General features: G+C 48.8%; 1 long non-coding RNA gene across 1 annotated transcript; it reads right to left on the bottom strand.

Annotated features, from left to right (window-relative positions):
- Nucleotides 1-2359: 2359 nt before the first annotated feature.
- LOC132015405 (uncharacterized) lies at nt 2360-9940 on the bottom strand. Its single transcript, XR_009403665.1, has 3 exons — nt 9732-9940; nt 3571-3721; nt 2360-2433 (listed from the first exon to the last, which is right to left on the bottom strand). It is a non-coding gene; the product is annotated as an uncharacterized LOC132015405 (long non-coding RNA).
- Nucleotides 9941-13861: the final 3921 nt, after the last annotated feature.

Here is a 13861-nt window from a genome sequence, read left to right as displayed (position 1 = left end):
CTCTCTCATTCCCGATATTGGTTGTGTGTGTGTGTGTCTTTCTCTTTCTTCCTGATTAGTTTAACTAGATGTGTATTGATTTCACTGATGTTCTCCTGGAAATAGATTTTGCTTTCTTTCTTTTTATTATTTGTTTCCTACTTCATTGAATTTCATTCTAATCTTTATTATTTATTTCCTTTTGCTTATTTTTGGTTGATTGCTCCCCTTTTCTTAAGTTGGAAACAGAGCTCATTTAATTTTCTTTCTTCTTTTCTTTTATGGTGTTTAGTGCTAAAAATAACCCTATTAATACTGTGTTAGCTGCATTCCACGAATTTTGATATATTGTGTTTTCTTTCTCATTCAGTTCAGTATTTTCTAATTTCCCTTTTGATCTTTTCTTTGGCCATATGATATGTAAATGTGTATTATTTAGTTTTTAAATAGTTGGGCATTTTCCAGATATCTTTCTGTAATTGATGTCTAACTTAATTGCACTGTGGTTATAGATATACTTGGTGTGCCTTGAATCCTTTTACATTTATTGAGACCGTTTCATAACCAGAATATAATCTATCTTGGTAAATGTTCCATGCATACTTGAAAAGAACATGCACTTTTCTATTTTGGGGTAGAATGTTCTACAAATGCCAGTTAGGTCAGGTTGGGTGGTACTCTTGTTCCAGTCTCTTATATCCTGATTGATTTTCTTTTTTTCCTTTTTCTTTCAGTTATAGAGAGAGGGCTGATGACATCTCTGAATATAATTGTGGATGTGTATATTTCTCTCTGCAGTTCTTTGGGATGTAGGGAACGTGGAGTTTAGAAGGTTGAGTACTGTCCCAGCAAGAATGGAAGATAAAAGACCATATGACCATGACAGGGGAGGGCACTGTGGGAGTGTGGGGTACAAGGAGGAACCCCATCACAGTGGCAAAGAGAACGGTAAATTTTTTTTTAGAAAGAAAAATGCTCAGTTGGGTTGACTTCTGTGCTGAATGCTTTCCTACTCCTCTAACATGCTGGTTCCCAGGGTAGGATGTGCATCGGCATCACCCGAGGGCTTATTTACACAGACCCCTGGGCCCTGCCCATGGGGTTTCTGATTCTGTAGACCTGCCACAAAGCCCAAGAATTTGTATTTCTAACAGGTTCTTAGGTTTGGGAAGCCCTGCCCTAATGCAGTACACGTTACCTTCACTTCGGGCCCTACACCTGCTCACCCTTCGCCTTGAACCCTCACCTACCCCCACAGCCTTGCCGCCCAGCCCCGGTCAACATTTCCTCAGCTTCCCTGAATCTCCTCATCCCGATTAGTCACTTCCTCCAAAACCCAGTTCATCTCCATGTCACATGATGCAGAGATTGTCTGTTCCCTGTCATCTTGACCTCCTTCTGGACTCCTGGATCCCTGGAAGAAAGGCTCTGTCTGGCTTGTTCACCACTGTCCTTCCAGAACAGAGTGCACACTCGAACATTCATGGCACAAGAAATGTCTAATTCCTTCAAGTCTGAGTGGTCACAAAAGCCCCACACTCTCCACCAATTTTGTGAGCTGAATAGCAATTATAATGTTGACATTTAAGGTATCTGGAGAGAAGACCAGAGTCTCCTGAGATCACACCTTCCTTCTTGGGGGCTAAGATTTGGACAAGAGATACACGGAACCGGGTTGGGTGTTGGGGGGAGGGGTGTGTAGTGTCAAACACACCTCTGCTCTCTGGAATTTCTTCCCCAAATACATGCACTACGAGTCACAGCACACCGTGGCTTCCTCTCAGAGGAGCTGTTTTTGTCTTTCCTTACCCCTTGGGGAAGTGTCTGCTTTGTGTTGACAGCACCTTCCAGTCTAAAGATGGATGATCAAGGTTCCACCTTGATGGATAGCTGCCCCTAACAAATTGGCACATGATCTGCAGAGAGATCATCTTCAGGAGATGCGACAAATAGTGACAGATGAGCAAGGTGGGCTTCACTTCTGCTTCCAGAGACACCAGCTCTGATGAAATTTTCGTGACAGATGAAAAACAGTGCACCACAGGAGATCTCAAGGAAAGAAAACCCCCAGTTCAAAGAGCAAAATTAATAACGCTATGCATTTGGATGACTTTGCACCTTGCCCAGATTGGTTCCACTCCATGTGTATAATGACCAGTGAGATGGATAGGATAGGTAGTATTAGTCCCATTTCCCCCCATGGGTAAACTAAGGCTAGAAGTCACGCGGTGCACCAGGGCAGAGCCTGGGTTCCAGCCTGGCATCTGTTTTCCCCTCCAGCGCTCCTTACACCCACTCCTGGGACCTGGGGTGGGGAAAACGCAGCTCTGTATTTTGCTAGAAAGCAGCGCGAATAAAAGCTGACTGGTAAGATAGGTTTGTTTGTACACATTCTTTATTCTCCGGGCTGATTTATGGGAGGAACACGTCACATGGGAAAGCATCGGGCTGGAGCTGAAAATTAAAAAGAAATGTGCTCTTTGTCATTTCAGGTACACCGCCTGCCACCGTCCCCAGCAAGCCCGAGGTGACCTGTGTGGGGAGCAGGCGGTACCTGCCACTTGCCTCCGGTTCGGCAAGCATGGAGGCTTTATTCATCCCTCAAGGGGCCTTGCTAAAGCTGTTCACCCCCTCCATGACTGCAGGGCCCCGTGCATCGCTTTAGGGGACAAAGCTGGGGTCCATGTAGCAGCCTCAGGCTAATTAAGCCTGAAACAAATTCTCAGGCTGCCAGAGCACCGATTACACTTGAAGTGCTGCGGGCCCGGACCCGCAGCGGAAAGCCTGCTGGACGCGCCCCAGTAATTGGGCTGGCTCACTGGTTCTGTGTCCCCGGCTCCCCTAATGACCAGCAGTGCCGGCTGTTTGTTTAGGAGCATTTAAAATGTGAAAGCACGAGAAAACGCAGTCAGTGAGCCCGCAGGCCAGGCTCCCCTGGAGGCCATTTGCTGGACACACACTCTGGATTTTTCCACTGGATTTTTCTACGAGGGGCACAAGTATGACAGCAGAGATGTAAAGGTCAGAGAAGCCAGCGTTATTAAAGCTAGTTCCGAGATGTCCCCAGATGTGAAGAGTGGTCTCAGATCAGGTGGGAGGAAAAAAAAAATCATGGATTTTTCATCAAGAAAACACAAGCTCAGCAGGGAAGAGGAAACAATTATTCATAAAACCCACAGGTTGCAAATACATGACCTCTCATCCCATTGGAGAGAGATTCCAAATGGCTAATAGCTTCAGGGTGATTAACTTGGGTTAGATTAACTTTGTGTTATAAATGGATGAAATCCACACAGTTTAGAGGTTACAGAATTGTTCTCTCCCACCAATATATTTTCATAAGCAGCAGGAATAAGAAAATGAGACTTAAGAAGACACTTCATTTTTTGGATTCCACTGACGTTTCCTGAGTGCCTACTATGTGTCGATGAGGAATACGGGCACCTTTGGGAAGAGGCACGGACTGGAGTGTTACGGGCTCAAACCAGAGACCTGCCCTGACCAAACATCTGGAGGCAGAAGGACCCTAATGGTCATCATTTTCACCAATTCATCTCAACCAAAGGACACACATTAAAAGACACAGGGTACCTGGTGGCTCAGTCGGTTAAGCGTTTGCCTTCGGCTCAGGTCATGATCCCAGGGTCCTGGGATTGAGCCCCACAGCAGGCTTCCTGCTCAGCAAGGAGTTTGCTTCTCCCGCTGTCTCTCCCTGTCATTCCCCCTTCTGCACTCTCGCTCTCTGTCAAATAAATAAATAAAATCTTCAGAATACACAGGCTACTCCTCCTTCTGAGCCTCTCAAGTCTGAGGTGGGGACCAGGCCGGTAAAGCATTAAAAGCCTCCCAAGTGAATCTGCCAGACAATAATTTTGTCTAATTCTCCCATCATCCGGATGTGTACACTGAAGCCCAGACTCGGGAGGGACATGACTAAGGAAGGAGGCGGGTGTGTAGATTTCAAGGCTCCCTCTCCCCACCAACACTCTTTCCAGCCTATGAACACTCAACAACATAAGGCAGGCTCATAGGCAGGGAGAATTCCAACTGGGCAGACCGGGGAAAGCTTCTTGGCAGAGGTCAGATCTGAGCTTAGCCTTGACACATGGGCAGTGGTATTAACAAGGCTCTTATTACCAGGAGCACCTGCCCGTCCAGCCCTTGGCCCTACTGCATTCCTGCCAACGCCTCTGCTCATGGGCGGCTCTCCTCCCTCCTGCTCTGGTGAGAGAGGGTGTATCGTTTTAATATAGCAGCAACTTCTAGAAGAGAAAGAACAACCACTTAATTGGAAAATGGGCAAAATACATTACCAGACAGTTCTAGAAAAAGAAATACAAATGAGCTTTATGCCAATGAAAAGACACTCAACCTCAGGCAAGAAAGAGAGAGAAATTAAAATCATGCTAGAGATACCATGGATTCCCTGGGAGACCAGTGAAAACACAAAACCTTGAGAAGAATGGGAAACCTGTAGCCAAATGGGCATTTTTTAGTGGGAGTGCAAAACGATACCATCCCTGTGTAGACCAATCTGGTAACATCTACCAAAATTGCAAATGTATGATTCAACAGTCCCACTTCTGGGTTGGTATCCTTCCTTTACTCTCACGCATACCCAAACTCGCATAGATACAGTCAAGCCGAGTCAAGGAAGCTTGTTTGTAGTCTTGAAAGGCTGGAAATGGCTGAAGAGTACATCAGTAGGGAATAACTAAGCAAAGGTCCATTCACACAGTGGTTCCACCACACACTAGCATAAAATCAAGAACTTGCACTGACACGGAGACATCTCCAGGATACGTTTTAAGAAGAAAAAGCAAACCCTACATTGTATGCAACAGTGTATAAGGTATGCTACATTTTGAGTAAAAAAAGGAGGAAAAGAACATATTTGCATTTGATCGGATGTGGATGAAGAAAGAGTGCATGAATTCTCAACTAATTAATAAAAGTGCATGTGGATGTGGCAGGTGAGATGTGATAGACGAGAATGGGTGTGAGCAAAATTTGTCTCTGTGTCCTTGGTTGAATGTTTTTGATTTAAAAAAAAAAAAAAAAAAAAAAAAAGACTTTTGTTAAGTTCACAGGGAATTGAGAGGAAGGTATCGAGATTTTCCATTTAGGAGACCCTTGGCCTCCCCACCAACATCCCCAACCAGCGTGGAACGTGTTACAGTCCATGAACCTACACAGACACATCACCATCACTCAGAGACCATCGTTTAACTCAGGGTTCATCCTACAGGTGTTTGGGTCTGGACCAATGTTATAATATGTGTCCACCATCAGAGTATCAATCAGAGTAGTTTCAATGCCCCAAAAGCCTTCTGTGCTCTGCGCATTCATCCCTCTCCACTCCAACCCCAGCAACCATTGATCCTTTTACAGTCTAAAGGCTACAGTGCAGCCTTTTCCAGAATGTCTCACAGTTGCAATCACATACTATTTAGCTTTTTCAGGTTGACTTTTTTCAGCTAATAGTATGCATTTAAGACCCATTCACGTCTTTTCATGGCTTGAGAGCTCATTTCTTTTTAGTGCCGACGAATAATCTATTGTCTGGATGGACCACAGTGTCTTTGTCCATTCACCCACTAACAGACACCGTTACTGCTTCTAAGTTTTGGCAATTATGAATAAAGCTGCTGTAGATGTGTGTGTGCAGGTTTTTGTGTGGACTTAAGTTTTCCTTTTGATTTTTAAATGATGTGAATATATTACTTTATCGAAAAGATGGAATTTCATTTTAAAAAGTTCTTTTTCATGTTCAGTATAAACAGACACCTGTGCCCTGTCAATTCCATACCAGCCCCAACTCTAGGTCCAACCACTGTGTAAAACTGACCTTTGAAACCTTGGGGACAGAGGTTGGGACAGTCATTTCAGTCCTTTTTGGAAGTCTTCAACCTCCCCAACTCCAGGAAAGAGGGCCCTCTCTTTGCCCACTGTGTGTGCGCAGGGAAACATCAAGGTTCACGTCCACTCACCTTTATAGTTCTGAGCCTGCTTTAGGACTGATACTTCGTAATAGTCATTAAAGAGCCATCTTGAGAGCCAACATTTGGGGAACACTCATGGCATCCCCTCTTATTATCTTTGCTGCTGTCCTGTGATGTAAACATTACGGGCACCCCCCATGGTAGATGAGCCAACGGAGCCTTGAGAGATTAATAATTTGTCCATGGATACAGAGCCGGCTCAGCCCGGAGCTGGGGTCCTTGGTTGCTGTCCCTGTGCTCACCCAGTAACTTATGACCCGCTTGCCTGGCAATGAGGAGTAGTGAGAAGACGTAGTAGCAGGCAGCACAGGCAGGGGGCCGCCATTTACCTGTCTCTGCAGAAACCAGCAACATGCGTTTTTCATGTATTCGTTGGGACAGACCTGAACAGTAGGCACTGTCTCCTTTGTACAAAGGGGGAAACTGAGGCTCAGAGAGGTTAAGAAACATCCCTATGGTCACAGGCTAGTGAGAGCGGAAATGGAATTTCAGCTGGGGGATGACACCAGCGCTGCCGGGCTCCTAACCCGGTCTGACCCAGTACGTCCCATTCCAGGGTTTCCGATACCTATTTCTTACTCCAGCTCGCCATTACGACAATGGGATTCGGGACCATTCTGGAAGTGGCATCCACAGTCCCCGTCTGTGCCCCAGACCCCGCACCTAGTGAGTCCTCAGGCACCGGTGGGCATTCCAGCATCCTTACTCCCTGCTTGCTGCCTTTTTATTGTCCCTTTTCCCCCTACTTCACTGAGGGAGAGAAGGAGGACACTGCTTCCGGTGACCTGCTGTGGCTGGGGCGGGGGAAGGGCTGGGGGCAGGGGGTACCGCTCCCCTGTGAACTTCATCTCCCCTGAATGTGGTGGCAGCAGTGGGGGTGCCCCCTTGCCCAGGGAACCCTGGGACAGAACTGGGGGCTCTAGACACTGCAGATGGCCTGTGCCTCCACAGCTGCTGAATGCAACACACAGTGCCCTCATTTGTCGTATAAACTACACTTGACGTTCAAATGCCTTGTAAGGAGAATGCCTGGGCCCCCGGCAGCGATTGTGCAGGTTGTGGGGGGGTGGCGCTTTTCTTCTTTCTCTTCCCATTTACCGCAGATGTTCTAAATCCCTCTGGACACACAAAGACTGAAAACCAGAAGGGGGATAATGCACATCTTCCCCCAGGTCAGGGGCTGTCAAACCTGGAGACACAGAGCAGGCTCCAGGCTCCCGAGACCAGAAAGAACCTGGGGACAGAGTCCGCTTTAAGAAACCAAACTCAAGATAAAGCCTGAGTCGAGCAAAAACTGCATTTGTTAGGAGAATTCGCAGGGAAAGGGGAAAAAAAGTCTTTACAGGAATAAACATGATTTTTTATTAAAACTCAAAAACTTGCCAAGTGTGGGGAGCTCGCTGTCTGATTATTGTCCATGGGGAATTTGAAAATCTAGGGGAAAATAATGCACCGAAGAAAAAGTGCTGGGTCAGGGAAACGCAGTGCAGAAGCAGCAGAGGCCTGTGAGGCCGTTCATTACTGATGCAGGAGATGGAAGATGTCAGGGCTCAGAATATCATCGGTGAAGCTCTAGGGGAAAACTTCAGAGGGAAGGAAAGCAAGGGATCCCTTCCTCAGCAAGTGCCTCTCGCCTCCGTCTGCAGGGCTCCGTCTGTGGCTCAGCAGCCAGCTGGGCAAGAGCTCCTTCCCCCCAGGGCTGCACGAGGGGAGAACAGCCCACACTGCCCATCGTGATGAGCTCTCTAGTCCTCCATGTCCAGGACCTCACTGGCCCCGGGTGCCCTCGTAGCTGAGATCATACTCCATCCTGGCCCCTCGGTGATCCTGAGCAAGCCCCTGTTTCCTGGTCTGTAAGGCCGCTTCACAAGAAGTCTTTGCTAGACAGATAAGAAGAGCAAATGTGAAGACCCCTGACCTAACACCTGCACATGCCAAGAACTCGGTGTCCGTCAAATCATTCTTTTGTTCGCTCATTCATTCATTCATTCATTGCCAGTAACTTAACTGTCTTTATTTCTCCTCCAGAAATAAACTTTGATGGAGTATACCCTACATGGAGAGTTGCCAGATAAGTTAATGAAATAGCAAATTAACCAAGTAGAAATGAAACAAGCCGTATACAAAACTCTTTCCGCCAAAAACACGATGAAAAAGTCTTAGGCAATGGGTGAAGTTGTTTCAAGCTTTGTGATTCTGTCCAGTTCTTTTGCAATTTCAACCTGTGTGTCTGGAATAACCATCCAGGGCTGCCCAAGGAAGCCCAGAGCCTGTGAGTTGCCGTATGATTGTGTTGGGGGCACTGGGAGGATTTGCTGTATCATCCCCTGCAGGACAGGAGAGAGCTCACACCCACGAAAGCCTTGTTGTTCACAGACAGCCTACATCTGCTTGCCACTCAGATCTCTTCGAGCTGAGTTATCTCCTGGGACAAACCTCAGGGGGAGTGTGGACTCTCCCTCTCTCCCCGCTGCACCTGCTTAACTCATTTGCCGGGTTTTGAACAGAGAGGGTGAAACAGATCATATTACAAAAGGATCAGAGCCCTGTTAAGTAGCATCTTCAAATCTTTGTTTGCAGATCATTAGATACTTAGTCTGGGGTGAAATGGAGGTATTTTTTTAACAACTGCTGATGAAGCCACAGTCAGACTTTTTTTTTTTTTAAGAAAATAAACCTTGATATCGCAGTGACAAAACAAAATCCCTCACAAAGGGAGACAGACACCGAAAGTTGTATTCTGTTGTTTGTTTCTATTGTTTGCTTTAGAGCGGACACCTCTAGGGCTCCGGGGTCCCCCAGCAGGTATCCTGGGGCTCGGGCTCTGGGGAGACCAGGGCCAAATCCCCACTTCATCCAGATCTGGGGCACCCGCTTTTTTGCTACTACAGGTCCAAATTCTGAAACCTGACTTCCAGAAGGGCCTTTGGAAAGTCCTGGAGCTGACGTGCGCTCGGAGCCGCTTCAGCCCAAGGGTTTCCAAATCTCTCTTCCCAGGGGGAAGGCACAGCTGGAGGAGATTCCCAAATTGGCAGCATTTGGGACAGTATGATATTTAGTCTAACTGCCCTCCCTACTTATGAGGCAGTTTCTAGAAGTAGAGAAGATTCTGGCTGTCTCAGAAAGAGTCTTTTCCTGTAGGTTCTTCTCCCCACTGGCTCCGTGCTCTTTCACAACAAACAAGATCTTGAGAAGAACTGCAAAGCTTTCCCTGCCACCCCCCGAGCTGGCCCCAATCCCCTGACCCTCTCCCTGTCGGGGACAGAAGTGGCTCAGATGGGGCCAGGGAGCAGGGGACCAGAAGGCGGGTAGTCTGGAGAGGAGGATGTTGGGGTCCTCCTTCCCCTGCAGAGACTAGGGAACAGTCCAGATCTCCAGACCCCACTGCCTGGCAACTCCCTGAGCTGTAGATTCTGCCTGACCAGAAGGAAGTGGGCCAAGGGCTCACACAAACCTGGAAAGGAACAGGAAGCCCACCCATGGAGGCTGCGTACTTGGAGCTCCCTATGGCAAGGGGTCAGCAAGACCCTGGTTTGCCAGAGAGGCGAAGGCAGGCAGGGTGGGACAGCTTTAGAGTGGACGAGGCGGAAGGCTTCCCGTGGGCTCCGCCCGGAGGCTGCTGGCTCTGAGGAGCTGCAGGCAGCTAACCAGAAGCGGGGCATCTCATGTGATTGGTTAGGGGAGCATATCTGGCTTTCTCAGGGGGTCCTGAGTTAGAAGGGGGGCAGCACTAGAGGGAACTGTACTCACCGATCAGGTCTGGACCACTGGGGCCAGGCTGTGGCCAAGGGGGTGTGGGTTGGGGCTCTCCGTCGTCTCCGTCTGGCCGCTGTTTGCAGATTCCGTCTCACAAACCAACACGCCCCTTGTGCATTGTTGGTGGGCATCTAAAATGGTCTGACCCCTCTGGAGAAGGCTTTGCCAGATTCTTACGAAGTTAAACATGCATACACCATGTGACTCAGCAACCCGGCTCCTAGGTTTTAGCCCCCAAATGAGAACTTACGTGTACACAAAAACTTGATCACAAGTGAATAGAGCAGCTGTAATCAATCACATTCACCCCAAACTAAAAACCACCCAAATGGTCTCAAGCAGGAATGGATAAACGAACCGTGGTCTATGCACACAATAGAATGTTAGGCCGAGATCAAAGGGATGGAGCTATGATATTCAACACCATGAACGGATCCCACATACATCACCCTAAGCGAAAGAAGCCACATGCTAGTGATTCCATTTATGTGACAGTCTGGAAAAGGCCAATCTATGAGGACAGAAAACAGATCGGTGGGTGCTAGGGAAGATGTGGGGAAGGCTTGACTCCAAGGGGGCGTGAGCAAATTCGGGGCCATGACGGAGACACTCTGCATCTTGCCTGTGACCATAGGATTGCCTGCTTTTGCCAATACTCAGAGAACTTTAGGTTAAAAGGAGTGGGTCTCACTGCACATAGATTACATCAGAAAAATAGAAAAAACCATAATGGGAAGTTATCATTGCTATGAAGGAAAACAAATCAGGATAAGGGGAGAGAAAGAGGGAGATGTGGGGGTGCGCTTTAGGGGGCGGTCAGGGAAGGTGGGGTGGGGTGACATTGAGCAGAGACCAGATGCGGGGGCCAGGTACATCTATGAAGCAGATGGTTCCAGGCTGAGGGACACTCGGGAGAGGCCGGAGGCCCCAGCAGCGGGAGGGGTTCAGGAACAGTTGTCTGGAGAGTAGAGCAGTGGTAGGGAGGGACATCAGAGCTGCTAATTTGTCTAGGGAGGATCAGATGGCTTTGGGCCAGAGTGACATGATGTCCCTTAGACATGCAAAGGTCCAGCCCCGCCCCGGGGCATGGTGTGGAGCCATGGTGTCCAGCCCCCAGGAGAGCAGCAGGGCCAGCGGGGTTCTGGCCGGTGGCGGCGGAGGGTCTGGGGATGGCCAGAGTGGGGGCATCTGTGGTAACAGAGACAGGGTTTGCTGCTTCGTTCTCTGTGGGTCGTGAGAAATTGTGAGACAAGGACTTGGGTTGAGGTCATCAATACCCCAGGGCACAGGGAGGTGGAGAGGCCTGGTGAGCCTACGGGCCTCAAGGACCAGCCTGTGGACCCCAGGCTCTGGCTTCTCCAGGCTCAGGCCTTTTAGAGGCATGAAAGAAGCTTCCACTCACTGTCTCCGGACCCTACCTGCACCCGCCGCCTACCACTCTCTTCCAGGGGCGCCCAGCCCTGGGCCCGCAGACTCTCTGCCGGCTCTGTGTCTCCCTGTGCTCACTGCTGCTCTTGTCCCCTCGGGGCCCTGCTCTGGCCTCTGTTCCTCTTCCTCTATCCTGCATTTTTGTTGCAAACATTCCTTCCATTTCCAATGTCAGTTTCTCCTTAGCGCACTCCGAAAGCTACCTTCCACGTCTTGTTCCATTCACGCGGACTGGACGTGGGCTTCCTTCCCCTGTAGGAAGCCCCTCGGCAGCCCAAGTTCAAGAGTTTGGAGATCCAGCCTTCCCCATCCTCATGCTCTCTCTGTGCCTCAGGGGAAACCCACTTACCTCCTCTTTCGCTGAAAGGCTCCAGGGAGAGTTTAAGCTCCTGGGTACCTCTGGGGGACAGTCTGTCCCCTCCTGTCATTGTCCCACCACTGCCTGGGCTCAGGCTCACATCCCAGACCCCAGTGCTGGGCTCCTGATCTGATGGGTCTTCCATTCTGTCCTTTCCCGACCCTCCTCCACACTCTCAGGATAACCTTGGCCACACTTTCAGCTACAGTCGGAGCCTTCCTGATGGACCTTGTGGGCCCCGGCACTTGCAAGAGGAAGGTTTGTTCTTTATTAAGAAGCTTGTCACAGTCCTTCTTTCTGTCCCCAGAATGACCATGATATTTATCATCCAAACCGGGATATTTCTGAGCAGAGGAGCTGCTACTAGAAGCCAGGCTTGGACAACACCCAACACGGGGACTCACAGGCATCTGATTCTGGCCTCACCGGCTCTCCCATCCACCCACACCTCAGTCATGCCCCGCAGGGTGGGGGGCACTGGCCTCAGACCAGCCAAACCCCAGACCAGTCTTGTGCCTGTGGGCCTTGCTGTTCCTTTGGTTTGAAAGGACTTTCTCCCTCCCCAGGTAAACTTCACCCTGTTTCTTCTTCAGACCCGAGTGTTTGCTCATGTATCTGGAGAATTTGGCTGGAAAGCTACGGGATGCCCTCCAGAACCCATCCTCTTCCCTCTGACTCTGCATTGATGCGAGCTCGGGCTCTGGACTCCCGCAGTTCCTAAAGATTCGATGCCTCAGTTTTCACATCTATGATATGGGTTTAACACTGCCTTCCGCCCCCAGGCTGTTGAAGGCACCCCATGACGTAATGCACGTAAACCCGTGTCTGGTGAGCAGAAGAACTCACGTGTTGGCCCTGATTACTTCCTCACAGCGCTTTATCACACTGTACGGCAGACATTACATCCTAAAACGCTTAAAGCCTCTACAACTCCTGCTACAGTCCTGACCCTTTAGCGGGTGCCCAGCAGTCATCTGAACAATGGATGATACTAGAGGAAGGGGACAATGACAGCAGGCTTCCTGGCTGGCTGGTTTGGAGGCACTCAAGGGTCCAGTAGTATAATTGGCTGCACTTTCTCACGGGGGGGGTCAGTGGGTGGGAGCCAGAATCCCAGGAAGGTCCGGAAGAACTGGTGGCTTATCAGAAGAAGACATTTGTAGGGAAACCCCTAAGGGTCTTCTTCAGTTGCATTGGGAGTGCTGTGAGCCTCATGTCCTTGGTCTTCAATAATTCAATATTTCCCCCATCTTTTGGTGCATCATCCGTGTTTAAATCCTACCAAATGCCACACTTCATTGCTTCTCAGCAGCCTTTCCCAGTAAACTTGTTCTTGGCAGAAACCATGTGCTTTCCCACCCACCTGCTGCCCAGCACCTCCCCCCCAACTGTGTTCTAACAGATGACAAGGGGCTCAGTAGATGAGGGCAGTCCAGAGGCCTTTCCTGACCCATCCTGTGTCACGTGGACTGTAGGACCCCCTAATCCAAGGGGGTTGAGAAAGGGAGAGCAGGCAGGACTCTTAAAAGAAGCAAAAGCTGTTTGCCATTTTGCTAAAGCTGGAACAAGAGGACTTCTTCTGTGGAGGATAAAAGCCTAAAAATCAATGACAGTGTTGTCTGAAGACTCAAGTTTCATCTTATCTCAAGAAACAACAACAAAAAACCCACATAGGAATCAGTTAGTCCAGTCTTCCTCTATCAGATTTAGCTCAACGGTGTCACTCGCATTGGCAGTCAAGCAGTATAGGCTATTTATTTGAAGGATGCTTGATGATCCATTTGCTTATTGATTGAGTTAAGCAGGTGTGTGTAACCGTGTTTCATTGGAAGAAAAAGAGGGTTCTATTATGTGAAAGAGAAGCTCTGTATAGGTTAAAAAATAGTTCTGCTAATATAAAAAAGAGAGAAATTGAGCAAAATCAAGCACTGTCTAAGCTCTCAATCAATTCGGGAAAACCCAGAAAGTTACGTGAAAATGACGATCCGCAAAGAGGGGGGAATCTGTCTCCTAACACTCAGCAGTGGAGAAAAATGAACCAAAGGGCCTGGGAACAGCGTGCAAGGGGAGGGGATCCAGAGAGATTTTTCCCCATGTTTCATTCTGGATGCCTACAGACTTGAATTCCTGTGAGGACCACAAAGAGCATTGGAGGCTCAACCGTAGAGACAGCAAAGAGAAATGTTCGTTGGTGTGAAGGAAGAAGCTGGAGGAAACTCGCTGGAGTTCTGAAGCGGGTCAGACATTTTAGACAACAGTGAATTTCTGGTTGCTTGAAAAGCCTTTGGAAAACAAGTTACCCATGGACCAAGCTGTAAGTTGGTCCCTTTGAGGTGTG

The sequence above is a fragment of the Mustela nigripes genome, chromosome 4, assembly GCF_022355385.1.
Source record: "Mustela nigripes isolate SB6536 chromosome 4, MUSNIG.SB6536, whole genome shotgun sequence".
Classification (NCBI taxonomy): domain Eukaryota; kingdom Metazoa; phylum Chordata; class Mammalia; order Carnivora; family Mustelidae; genus Mustela; species Mustela nigripes.
This window is presented reverse-complemented; position numbering and strand designations above follow the sequence as displayed.